Below are 11,291 nucleotides of genomic sequence, written 5' to 3' on the forward strand. Positions count from 1 at the left end.
GAATGTACCCAGAGCAGCATAAATCATTCTATAAAAAGATACCTGCACAATCATGTTTATTGCTGCACTATTCACAATAGTAAAACATGGACCCAACCATGCTGCCCATCAAAACTGGACTAAATAAAAAATGTGGTACATATACACAATGGAATATTTTGCAGCCATAAAGAAGAACAAAATTATGGACTTTGTGGCAACTTGGATGAATTTAGTCTATCACACTCAGTGATCTATCACAGAAACAAAGAACTGAGTACCACATGTTCTCACTCACAAGTGGACCCTGAATGTTTACCATAATACAGTAAGAAAGGGATTGGCAATAGCAGGACACTGACAGAGTAAGGAGGAGGGGCACATAACATCAATAAGAGTACCTGATCTTAAAAAGGTGAAGTGGGGAACAAAGCGAGACCCAAACTTTACCTATAAGATGATCACTTCTATTCCTAAATCTGAATTGTACCTCACATCATAAAATAAATAAACATATATATAAAAGAAACTCAATGAGATGAAAGATAAAACTGGTAAGCAATTCAAAAATATTAGCAGAACAATGCAGGAGGTGAAAGAAAATATTGACAACCTAAAAACAATAACTAGAACTAAAAAAAAATGCATCAGAAGAGAAACAAATATAAGACAAAGCCACTGCAGGAGGCTAGAACAAGCTGAAGAAAGAATGTCAGAGATTGAAGACAGGCTCTTTCAACTAACCCAGTCACACAAACAAAGTAAAAAAAATTAAGAAGAATGAGCAAAGTCGATGAGAACTACAGGATTATGTAAAGTGAGGATACTCACAAATCATGGATATTCCAGAGGAAGAAGAAGTTAAAGTAAAAAGTATGGAAAATATACTTAAGGGTAATAATTCAAGAAAAATTTTCTTGTCTCAAGAGAAACCTAGCCATCCAGATACAAGAATCCCAAAGGACTTCTGCAAGATACATTGCAAAAAGAACCTCGACAAAACACATTGTTGACAGAGTATCCACAGTCAACATGAAAGAAAGAAAATAATCTAAGTTTAATAATAGAGAAGAACCAAATCACTTATAACGGAATGGGCATTGTACTAACAGCAGACTTTTCAGCAGAAACCTCACAACCCAGAAGAGAAGGGGAACCTGTTTTCAACCTCCTTAAAGAAAAAACAAACAAACAAATAAACAAATGCCAGCTAATAATTTTGCATACAAACTAAGGTTCATCAATGAAGGAATAAAGTCCTTTCCAGACAAAGACTAAGAGAATTTTTCACCACTAAGCTGGCCCTACAAGAGATGCTCAAAGAAGTTGGAAATGAAATGACAACTCTCACTATCAAAAAAAGAGCACATAAGTTTAAGGCTCACATTGCCTACAACAAGTACACATTAAAATCTCTAAGGCAGGGAAAAAACAAACAAAAACCAAAAAACTTACATTTCAATGTTAACACTAACTATAAATGAGCTAAATGTTCCACTTAAACAAGTCAGAGTGGCAAATTGGATTTAAAAAGAAAAAAAAGACCCAATCATAAGCTGCCTACAAGAGATACCCCTACTGACCAAAGACAGTCACAGACTCTTAAACCAGATAGGTGAAAAAAAAAAAGATTTCAGGTGAATGGACAACAAAAACCAAAAAAAGTAAGAAAAAAAAGATGAAGAACATTATATAATTATATGGGGTAAAATTCATCAAGAAGATTTAACCCTTTTAAGCATATTCTCACCAAACACCAGAGCACCCAAATTCACGAAGCAAACACTATTGGACCTCCAAAAACATACTGATAGCAATACCATGATAGTGGGTTACATCAACATCCCACCTGAGCCTGAGTGAATTGCCTGAACCCGCGGGTTCGAGACCCGCCTGGGCAGTGAGACCTCATCTCTACAATAAACCAAAAAATCAGCCAGGCATGGTAGCACATGCCAGTAATTCCAGCTACTTGGAAGGCTGAGGCAGAAGGATCACCGGAGCCCAGCAGGTCAAGGCTGTGGTGGCTAGGAGTGGCCACTGCACTCCAGCCTGGGTGACTGAGTGAGACTTCAACTCAAAAAAAAAAAAAAAGAAAGAAAGAAAGAAATCAACACTAAGAGAAGTGACAAAAATTACACAACTGTATGGAAACTAAACAACCTCCTCTTGAATGATCCTTGGGTAAACAGTGAAATTAAGACAGAATTTTCTTTTATGAATGTGGAAACAATTGAAAAGAGTGATACAACATACCAAACCTTTGGATTTACAAAAGTAGCATACCTCTGCAAAAATAGTTCTGAGAGGAAAGTTTACAGTATCAAATATCTACATCAAAAAGATAGAGATCAGAAATTAACAGCTTAATCTTGTACCTCAAAGAACTATAAAAAGAACAAATTAAACCTAAAGCTAGCAGAAGAAAAGAAATAACAAAGAACAGAACTTAATGACATTGAGACAAAAATAAAAGAGAGAATTAATGAATAAAAAAGTTGGTTTTCCAAAAGAATAAACACACAAAATTGACAGACCACTAACTAGACTAACAAAGAAGAAGAAGAAGAAGGAGGAGGAGGAGGAGGAGGAGGAGGAGGAGGAGAAGAAGAAGAAGAAAACTCAAATAAATTCAATCAGAAATGACAGATGGGATATAGAAATACAAAACATTATCTCCTCTATGGCAACAAACACTCCTATGAACACTTCTATGGCAACAAACTGGAAAAACCTAGAGGAAATTGGTAAATCCTGAAAACCATACAACCTCCCAAGACTGAACCAAGAAGAAATAGATACCCTGAATAGACCAATAACAAAACAACAAGCAACAAAAGAATCAATAATAAAATATCTCCCAATAACAACAACAACAAAAATGCCCAGGGTCAGAGTGATCCAAAGCTGAATTTATCAAATGAACAAAGAAGAGCTGGTATAAATCCTACTGAAATTATTTCAGAAAATCAAGAAAAAGGGATTCCTCCCTAACTCATTCTATGAAACCAGTATCATACAGATACCAAAATCAGGTAAAGACATAACAAAAAAAGAAGATTACAGGCCTATTTCCCTGATGAATATAGATACAAAAATTATTATCAAATTGTTAACAAACCAAATTCAACAGGATATCAAAAAATTCTTTATCATGAACAAGTGAGTCTTACTCCAGGGATGCAAGAATAGTTCAATACCCACAAATCAATAAACATGATATACCACATAAACAATCAAAAATAAAAATTTTATGACCATCTCAATAGATACAGAAAAAGCATTCAACAAAATTCAACATCTGTTCATGATAAAAGCCCTCAACAAACTGACAATTGAAGGAAAATACCCCAAAATAATAAAATCCCTATATGACAAACCAACAGCCAATATCATACTTAACTGGGTAAAGTTGAAAACATTCCTCTTCAAAACATGAAAAAAGACAAGGATATCCACTCTCACTACTCTTATTCAGTAGCATACTGGAAATTCTAGCAAGAGCAATCCAGAAAGAGGTAGAAATAAAAGATATCCAAATCAGTGAGGAAGTCAAGCTATCCCTGTTTGTTGATGACATGATAGTATAACTAGAAAACCCTAAAGACTTCTCCAAGAAGCTCCTAGACCTGATAAATGACTTTAGTAAAATCTTAGGATGCAAAAATCAGTATAAAAAATAAGTAGTGCTTCTCGACGCCAACAATGATCAAGCTGAGAACCAAAACAAGAGCTTAAACTCATTTACACTAGCCACAATAAATAAATAAATAAAATACCTAGGAATGCACATAATTGAGGAAGTGAAGGACTTCTACAAGAAAAACTACAAAACATTTATGAAAGAAACTGTAGGTGACACAAACAAATGGAAAAACATTTCATGTTTATGGATTGGAAAAATCAATATTGTTAAAATGACCATATGTCCTCAAGCAATCTACACATTCAATGCATTCCCAATCAAATGCCAATTTCATTCTTTACAGAACTAGAAAAAAGAATCCTAAGTGTATATGGAATCAAAAAAGAGCCTGAATAACCAAACAATTCTAAGTGAAAAGGTCAATTCAGAGGCATCACACTGCTTGACTTCTAATTATACTATAAGGCCCTAGTAACTAAAACAATGTAGTACTGGTGTATGAGTAGACATATTGGTCAATGGGACAGAGTAGGGAACCCAGAAATAAAACCACATTTTTACAACCAACTGGTCTTTGGCAAAGCCAACAAAAATTTAAAACTGGGTAAATTACATCTTATTAAATAAATGATGCTGGGAATATTGGCTAGCAATATGCAGAACTGAACCCTATCTTTCACCATATACAAAAATTAACTTGAGATAAATCAAAGACTTAAGTGTAAGAAAAGACACTATAAATATCCTAGAAGAAAACCTAAAAACACTCTGATAGACACTGGCCTAGGCAAATAATTTATGATAAAGACCCCAAAAGCAATTGCAACAATTCTATAATAGACAAATGGGACTTGATTAAACTAAAAAACTTCTGCATGGCAAAGAAAGAATCAACAGAATTAACCGCAAACCTACTGAATGGTAGAAAATATTTGCGAATTACACCCCAGACAAAAGGCTACAGAAGAATCTACAAGGAACCCAAACAAATCAACATAAAGAAAACCAAAGAACCACATCAAAAAATGGTCAAAGAACATGAATAGACAAGTTCAAAGGAAGACACAAGTGACCAGCAAACATATGAAATAAAATGCTCAACATCACTAATAATCAGAGAAATTCTAATTAAAACCACAATGAGATATCTCCTCGCAAAAGTCAGAATTGTCATTATTAGAGAGTCAAAAAATAAATGTTGGTGCAGTTGTGGAGAAAAGAGTACACTCATCCACTGTTGGTAGGATTGTAAACTTATTAAATATCTACATAAAGCAGTCTGGAGATTGATTTCTCAAGGAACTAAAAATTGAATTACCATTTCACCCAGCAATCTGACTACAGAGGATCTACCCAAAGGAAAAAAGAAATCAATACATGAAAAAGATACCTGTACTCAAATGTTCATTGCAGCATTATTCACAATAGTAAACTCATAGAATCAACCTAAGTGCCCAGCAACAATTGACTGGATAAAGAAAATATGATATATAAACACCAAGGAATACTACACAGCCATAAATAAGAAGGGGACTGTGTCCTTTGCAGCAATATGAAAGGAGCTGAAAATCATCATCCTAAATGAACTGACTTAGAACAAAAAACAAACACCACATGTTCTCACGTGTATGTGGGAGCTAAACAGTCACAAAGATGGAAGTAATAGATCCTAGAGGCACTAATAAGGGGATAGTGGGGCAAGACGTTAGGGTTCTGAAAGCACCTGTGGGGCACAATATTTACCATCAGGGAAATGGGCCACCAGAGACCCAATGCTCACCACTGCACAATATGTCCATGTAATGAACATGCCCAGTTGTACATTGTGAATCCAAAATTTAAAAAAATAAATAAATTAAAAAGATAACGAGTGTTAGGAAGTTTGTGAAAAAACAATCATCTTTTTTTCTATTTTTTATTGTGGAAAAATCACATTACATAATATTTGCCACCTTAACCATTTTTAAGTGTACTGTTTGGCGGGGGAAGCGGGGCACAACACAGGGGAAAAATCACATTACATAATATTTGCCACCTTAACCATATTTAAGTGTACTGTTTGGTGGGGGGAGCGGGGCATTGACAACATCAATAAGGGTACCTGATCTCTCAAACCAGGTGAAGTGTGGACCAAAAGGAGGCCCACACCCCACCCACACAATGACCACTCACACACCCTGCCCCAAACTGTACTCCATATTTTCAAAGTCAAACAAAACACAACACATATTTTTTTAATTGTACTATTTAGTGGTATTAAATACATTCATATTCTGGACCATCCATCTCCAGAATTCTTTTTGTCTTATAAAACTGCAACTCCATACTCATTAAACAATAATACCCCATTCTTCTATACCTTAGCCCCTAGCAACAGCCATTTTTATTTCTATCTCCATGATTTTGACTACTCTAAATACCTCATATAAATGGGATCATGCAGTATGTGTCTTTTGTGACTAGCTTATTTCATTTAATATACTGTCCTCAAGGATCATTCATGTTGTAGTATATATAAGAATTTCTTTCCTATTTAGCACTGAATAATGTTACATTATATATATTCACTATATTTTGCTTATCAGTTCATCAATCAATAGGATCTTTGATTGCTTCCATGTTTTAGCTATTGTGAATAATCCTGCTATGAACATGGGCTTACAGATATTTCTTTGAAACTTTGATTTCCATTTTGGGGGCATATAACACAAAGTTGAATTACTGCATCATATGTTATCATTTTTTAATATGCTGAGGAACCGCCACACTGTTTTTCACAACTATACTGGTTTGCTTTCTCATCAACAGTGCCCAAGGGTTCTAATTTCTCTACAACCTCAACAACACTTGTTATTTTCTTTTTTCTTCAGAGTAGTCATTCTAATGGGTGTGAGGCGATATCTCATTGTAGTTTTGGTTTGCACTTCCCTAATGATTAGTAATGTCAAGCATCTTTTCATGTGCTTATTGACCATTTGAATATTTTCTTGGGAGAAATGTGCATTTAAGTTCTTTGACCATTTTGAAATTGAGGGTTTGGTTGTTTAAATTTAGAAGTTGTCTACATATTCTGGATATTAGTCTGTTATCTAATATGTGCACTTTGCAAATTTTTTCTTCCATTTTGTAGGTTGCCTTTTTGTTCTCTTGATTTTATCTTTTGTTCCACATTTTTTAAAGTTTCATCAATTCCAATTTGTCTATTTATTTTCAATTATCACCAATATCTTTAGTGTCATATCCAAGAAATCATGTCAAATCTAACATTGTAAAGCTCTTGCTCTTTGTTTACTTCTAAGAACTTTATTGTTTTGGGTATTAAATTTAAGTCTTTGATCTATTTTGAGTTAATTTTTGTATATGATCTTAGTAAGCGTCCAACTTTAATCTTTTGCATGTAAATTTTCAGTTTTGCCAGCACCATTTTTTGAAAAGATTATCCTTTTTCCATTGAATGGTCTTGGCATCCTTATCAAAAATCATTTGACCACATATAGAGGAGTTTATTTCTGTCCTTATGCTAGTACTCCACTGTTTTGATTACCATAGATTTTTGATAAGTTTTGAAATCTGGAAGTGTGGGTCCTGCATCTTTGTTCATCTTTTTCAAGATTGTTTTGATATTTGGCATCCCTTGAAAATCCATATTAATTTTAGGATGAGTTTTTCTAAGTCTGCAAAAAAAATATCATTGGGATATTGACAGTGATTGCATTAAATGTCAGTTACTTTGTGTAATATTGATAGTTTGATAATATTAAATCTTCCAATTCATGAACATGGGATATATTTCCATTTATTTATATCTTCTTTAATTTCTTTCAGCAATATTTTATAGTTTTCATTTTACAAAACTTTTGTCTTTTTGGTTAAATTAATTCCTAAGTATTTTATTCCTTTTGATGCTATTAAAAATAATATTGTTTTTATAATTTCCTTTTCAGATTGTTCACTGCTAGTGAGAGTGGCCATTAAAGTTTCCACCTATTATTGTAGAACTGATTATTTCTCCCTTCAATCCTTTTTGACTTTATATATTTTGATGGTTTGTTATTAGGCATATAAATGTGCATAACTGGTACATCTTCTTGCTGTATTACATCTTTTATTGATACAAAACTGTAGCCAGATCCAGGTCCAGCTACTCACTGCCCAAAAGCTAAACTTGAGAGATGAGAGTTAGTAGAAAGAAAAATAAGTTTTATTCAAGAACTGGCAACCAGACTAGTCACAAAGACCACCTTGAATTTTCAGGGTGCTCAAAAATGTATTTAAAGGGGAACTTAGTGTAGAAAACATGTGAGAGTGTCATGCAGTTCAGGCCTGTATATCTCATTCTGACTTCTTGAATGACATTCCCCCTGGAGATTTGGTTGGTGTTATCTTGACTGCAGTTAGGTTATGGATTAACCATTTATAACACCCTCTAAGCCGGAAGGTCCTGTGGGAAGGTTCTGGTCTATTTTAAGGTGTGCCTCTGGAATTCTTAAGCAAGCATATAATCAGAAAAGCATGCATTTGGTTGCAAAACCATGGAAAAAGAGCAGCTTTGAACACTTGATAGGAACATAAATTGGTACAGTCATAGAAAGTAGTATGAAGTTTCTTCAAAAATCTAAAAATAGACTTCCATATGAACCAGTAATTCCACTTCTGGGTATATAACCAAAGGAAATGAAATTACTCTCTCAAAGAGATTTCTGCACTCCCATGTGCATCACAAAATCATTCATAATAATAAAGATATGAAAATAACTGAAAAATTCATCATCAGATGAGTGGATAAAGAAAATGTGGTATACAACGTAATATTATTCAGCCTTTAAAAATAAAGATTCCTTCTATTTATGACAACATAGATGAATCTGGAGGATATAATGCTAAGTTTAAGAATTCAGACATATAAATACCAATACTGCATGGTCTCACTTATACATGAAATCTAAAATAGTCAAACTCATAGAAGCAGAGAACAGTACAGTGATTGCCAGGGACTGGAGGGAGGCGAAACTGGGGAGATGTTGGTAAAAGGATACAAAATCTCAGTTATGTAAGATGAATAAAGTGTGAAAATCTACTATGCAGCATAGCGATTATAGTTAATAATACTGTATAATATACTTGAAATTTGTTGGGAGGGTGGACCTTAAATCTTGTCACCACATACAAACAAAGATAGGAACTATGTTAGACAATGGCCGGGTTAATGAGTTTGATTGGTGATTATTTGACAATGTATATGTATATAAAAACATCAAGTTGTACACTTTATGTACCATTTTGTCAATTATACTTCAAGAAAGTTGAAACAAAAAAGACTCAAGACAGGAGACTGGTTCTTATCACAGCAACCCATAACTTTGTTCCACTTATAAAAAGTTGTGAGATGGAAGTTCTTACTTTATTTTTGTTTACTTAAATTTATGATTTAGGAATTTCGTCTTCTTGATTCAAACAGAAGCTACTATTAAATCTTCCACTGATCTATTTCTAGTGCCTAGAAAAGTGCTTAGATTGTAGTAATTAATCAGCAAAAAATGTTTGAATTAATTAATGGAGAAAGAGTAGCTTTAGTTTCATTTTGATCTGTTGAAGGAGGACATGAGGAAGACAATCTTTACTTAAACTTGAAGCAAGAAAAGTAGATACTTGTGAAACATCCAAGGAGAGGCTCTCACACACCGAGTGGATACACAGGCTTATAGCATTGACAATTGTAGAGTTTGGATATATACATTTTGGAACCATTATTTTATGAATGGGCTATAAACGGGGATGGCATGATCATCCACAACTAAGAGTACAGAATGATAAAAGAAAAGTACAGACAAAAATGTTATTAGAAACAACAACTTTCAAAGAGTGGGTAGAGGAGTTGCTTGTTTAATAGACTGGATAGGATCTGGAGTGATAGACAAAAAACAAGACAATGTCATGGACACCTAGGAAAATAAGAACTTTTTAGGAAGCAGCAGGCTGAAGTACAGTGGCAAACTGCTCACGGCCACCACAACCTCGATCTACTGGGTTCAGATGATCCTTCCACTTCAGCTTTCCAAGTAACTGGAACTACAGGTGTGAGCCACCACGCCTGGCTATTTTTTTTTTTTCTCTTCTTTTTATAGAGATGAGCTCTCACCATGTTGCGCAGGCTGGTCTCGAACCTGAGGGCTCAGGCAATCTTCTCACCTCTGTCTCCCAAAGTGCTAGAATTGAGGCAGAAGGATTACCTGAGCCCAGCAGGTCGAGTCTGCGGTGGCCATGAGCGTGCCACTGCACTTCAGCCTAGGTGACATAATGACACTCAGACTCAAAAAAACAACCACCAAAAAAATGGGTAATGACCTTGAATAGATATTTCTTCAGAGAAGATCAGTAAATGGACAAAAAGCATATTAAAAGATGCCAATGACCAGTCAGGTGCGGTGGCTCATGCCTGTAATACCAGCACTCTGGAAGGAGCAGATGGAAGCATAGCAGAGTCAAAGACAGGAAGATCATTTGAGTCCAAGAGTTTTAATAGTTTTCATTTTCTTTATGAAATATGAAGTTTTTGCCAGAGAATTTAGAGAGCAGAAAGGGAGTTCATTGTTTGAGTGTGATGTAACTGAATGAAATAGCCTTTAAGGAATATTACTAGAAAATACAATAAGGTACAATATTTGTATCAGCATAGTGAGACTCCATAAATCAAGATTAATTCAACTTTTTTCTATATAGTTACAGAGACTGATGATGTTACAGATATGTTCTATACATTTCACTGGAAGAGGAGGTAAGAAGACAAAGGTATTGCCCCACGTGTAAATTAAATACAAGTTGGAAATTTTATATTAAAAATATTCAGAAATTAAAACATCAAAAATAAACTGAGCATATTTCTCAACTCATTGAAGTACACTTTAAGTTCAGGATTTTCAGAACTGGGTGTTGAAATATTTTATTATGTCCAAATGAGAACAAGAGAAATTGGTAAAATTATTTGTATAAAAAAATCTCTGTTTTTGTTTCACATCATTACATAATAAACATTTCTGTAGAATTACATACATTATTTAATTTTTAAAACCAAAACAAATGGGAAATATCAATATAATAAATATTTTATTTTCTTAACATAGTCATTTAATATTTACATAGTCTTTTATTGCCATATGCTGATCTGATAGAAAATTCAAACCATGTGTTGTAGAAAACTGGTTTTATTTTACAAATTCATCTGGGGCAGGTACCTGAATCCTATTAGCAATTACAAATCATGTAAAACACATTTTCTTCACTAGTCATGACATTTCTCTGTGAGAAATATCTTGCGTCTCCTCCTGAGGGAACCATATAATACAAAAGAATTTCACTGAAAATGGGTATCAAGAATTGTTTCTTGATTACAGTGTCATGCATCATTGTGCTGTGGTTTAAAGTCTTTGTGCTTCCCTTGAAAACACTGTTTTTTGAGCACTTCTATATCAGCAACTCAAAATGTAATGTTCTGAAAGCTGGCACTCGAATTGTAAACTGAGATGAATACTTTTTTTATAAGAATTAGTGCAAGGTAGTCAAGTCATTTCATTTTTTAATGTAGTTTCTAGGACTTTCCTAGTCATCCACAAATAAAACATGTTCTCAGTACTTTTAAAGATTAATAGTTCAGCAATATGTTGTGCAA

The sequence above is a fragment of the Carlito syrichta genome, unplaced genomic scaffold (assembly GCF_000164805.1).
Source record: "Carlito syrichta isolate Samal-C Ts95f unplaced genomic scaffold, Tarsius_syrichta-2.0.1 Scaffold301938, whole genome shotgun sequence".
Lineage (NCBI taxonomy): Eukaryota > Metazoa > Chordata > Mammalia > Primates > Tarsiidae > Carlito > Carlito syrichta.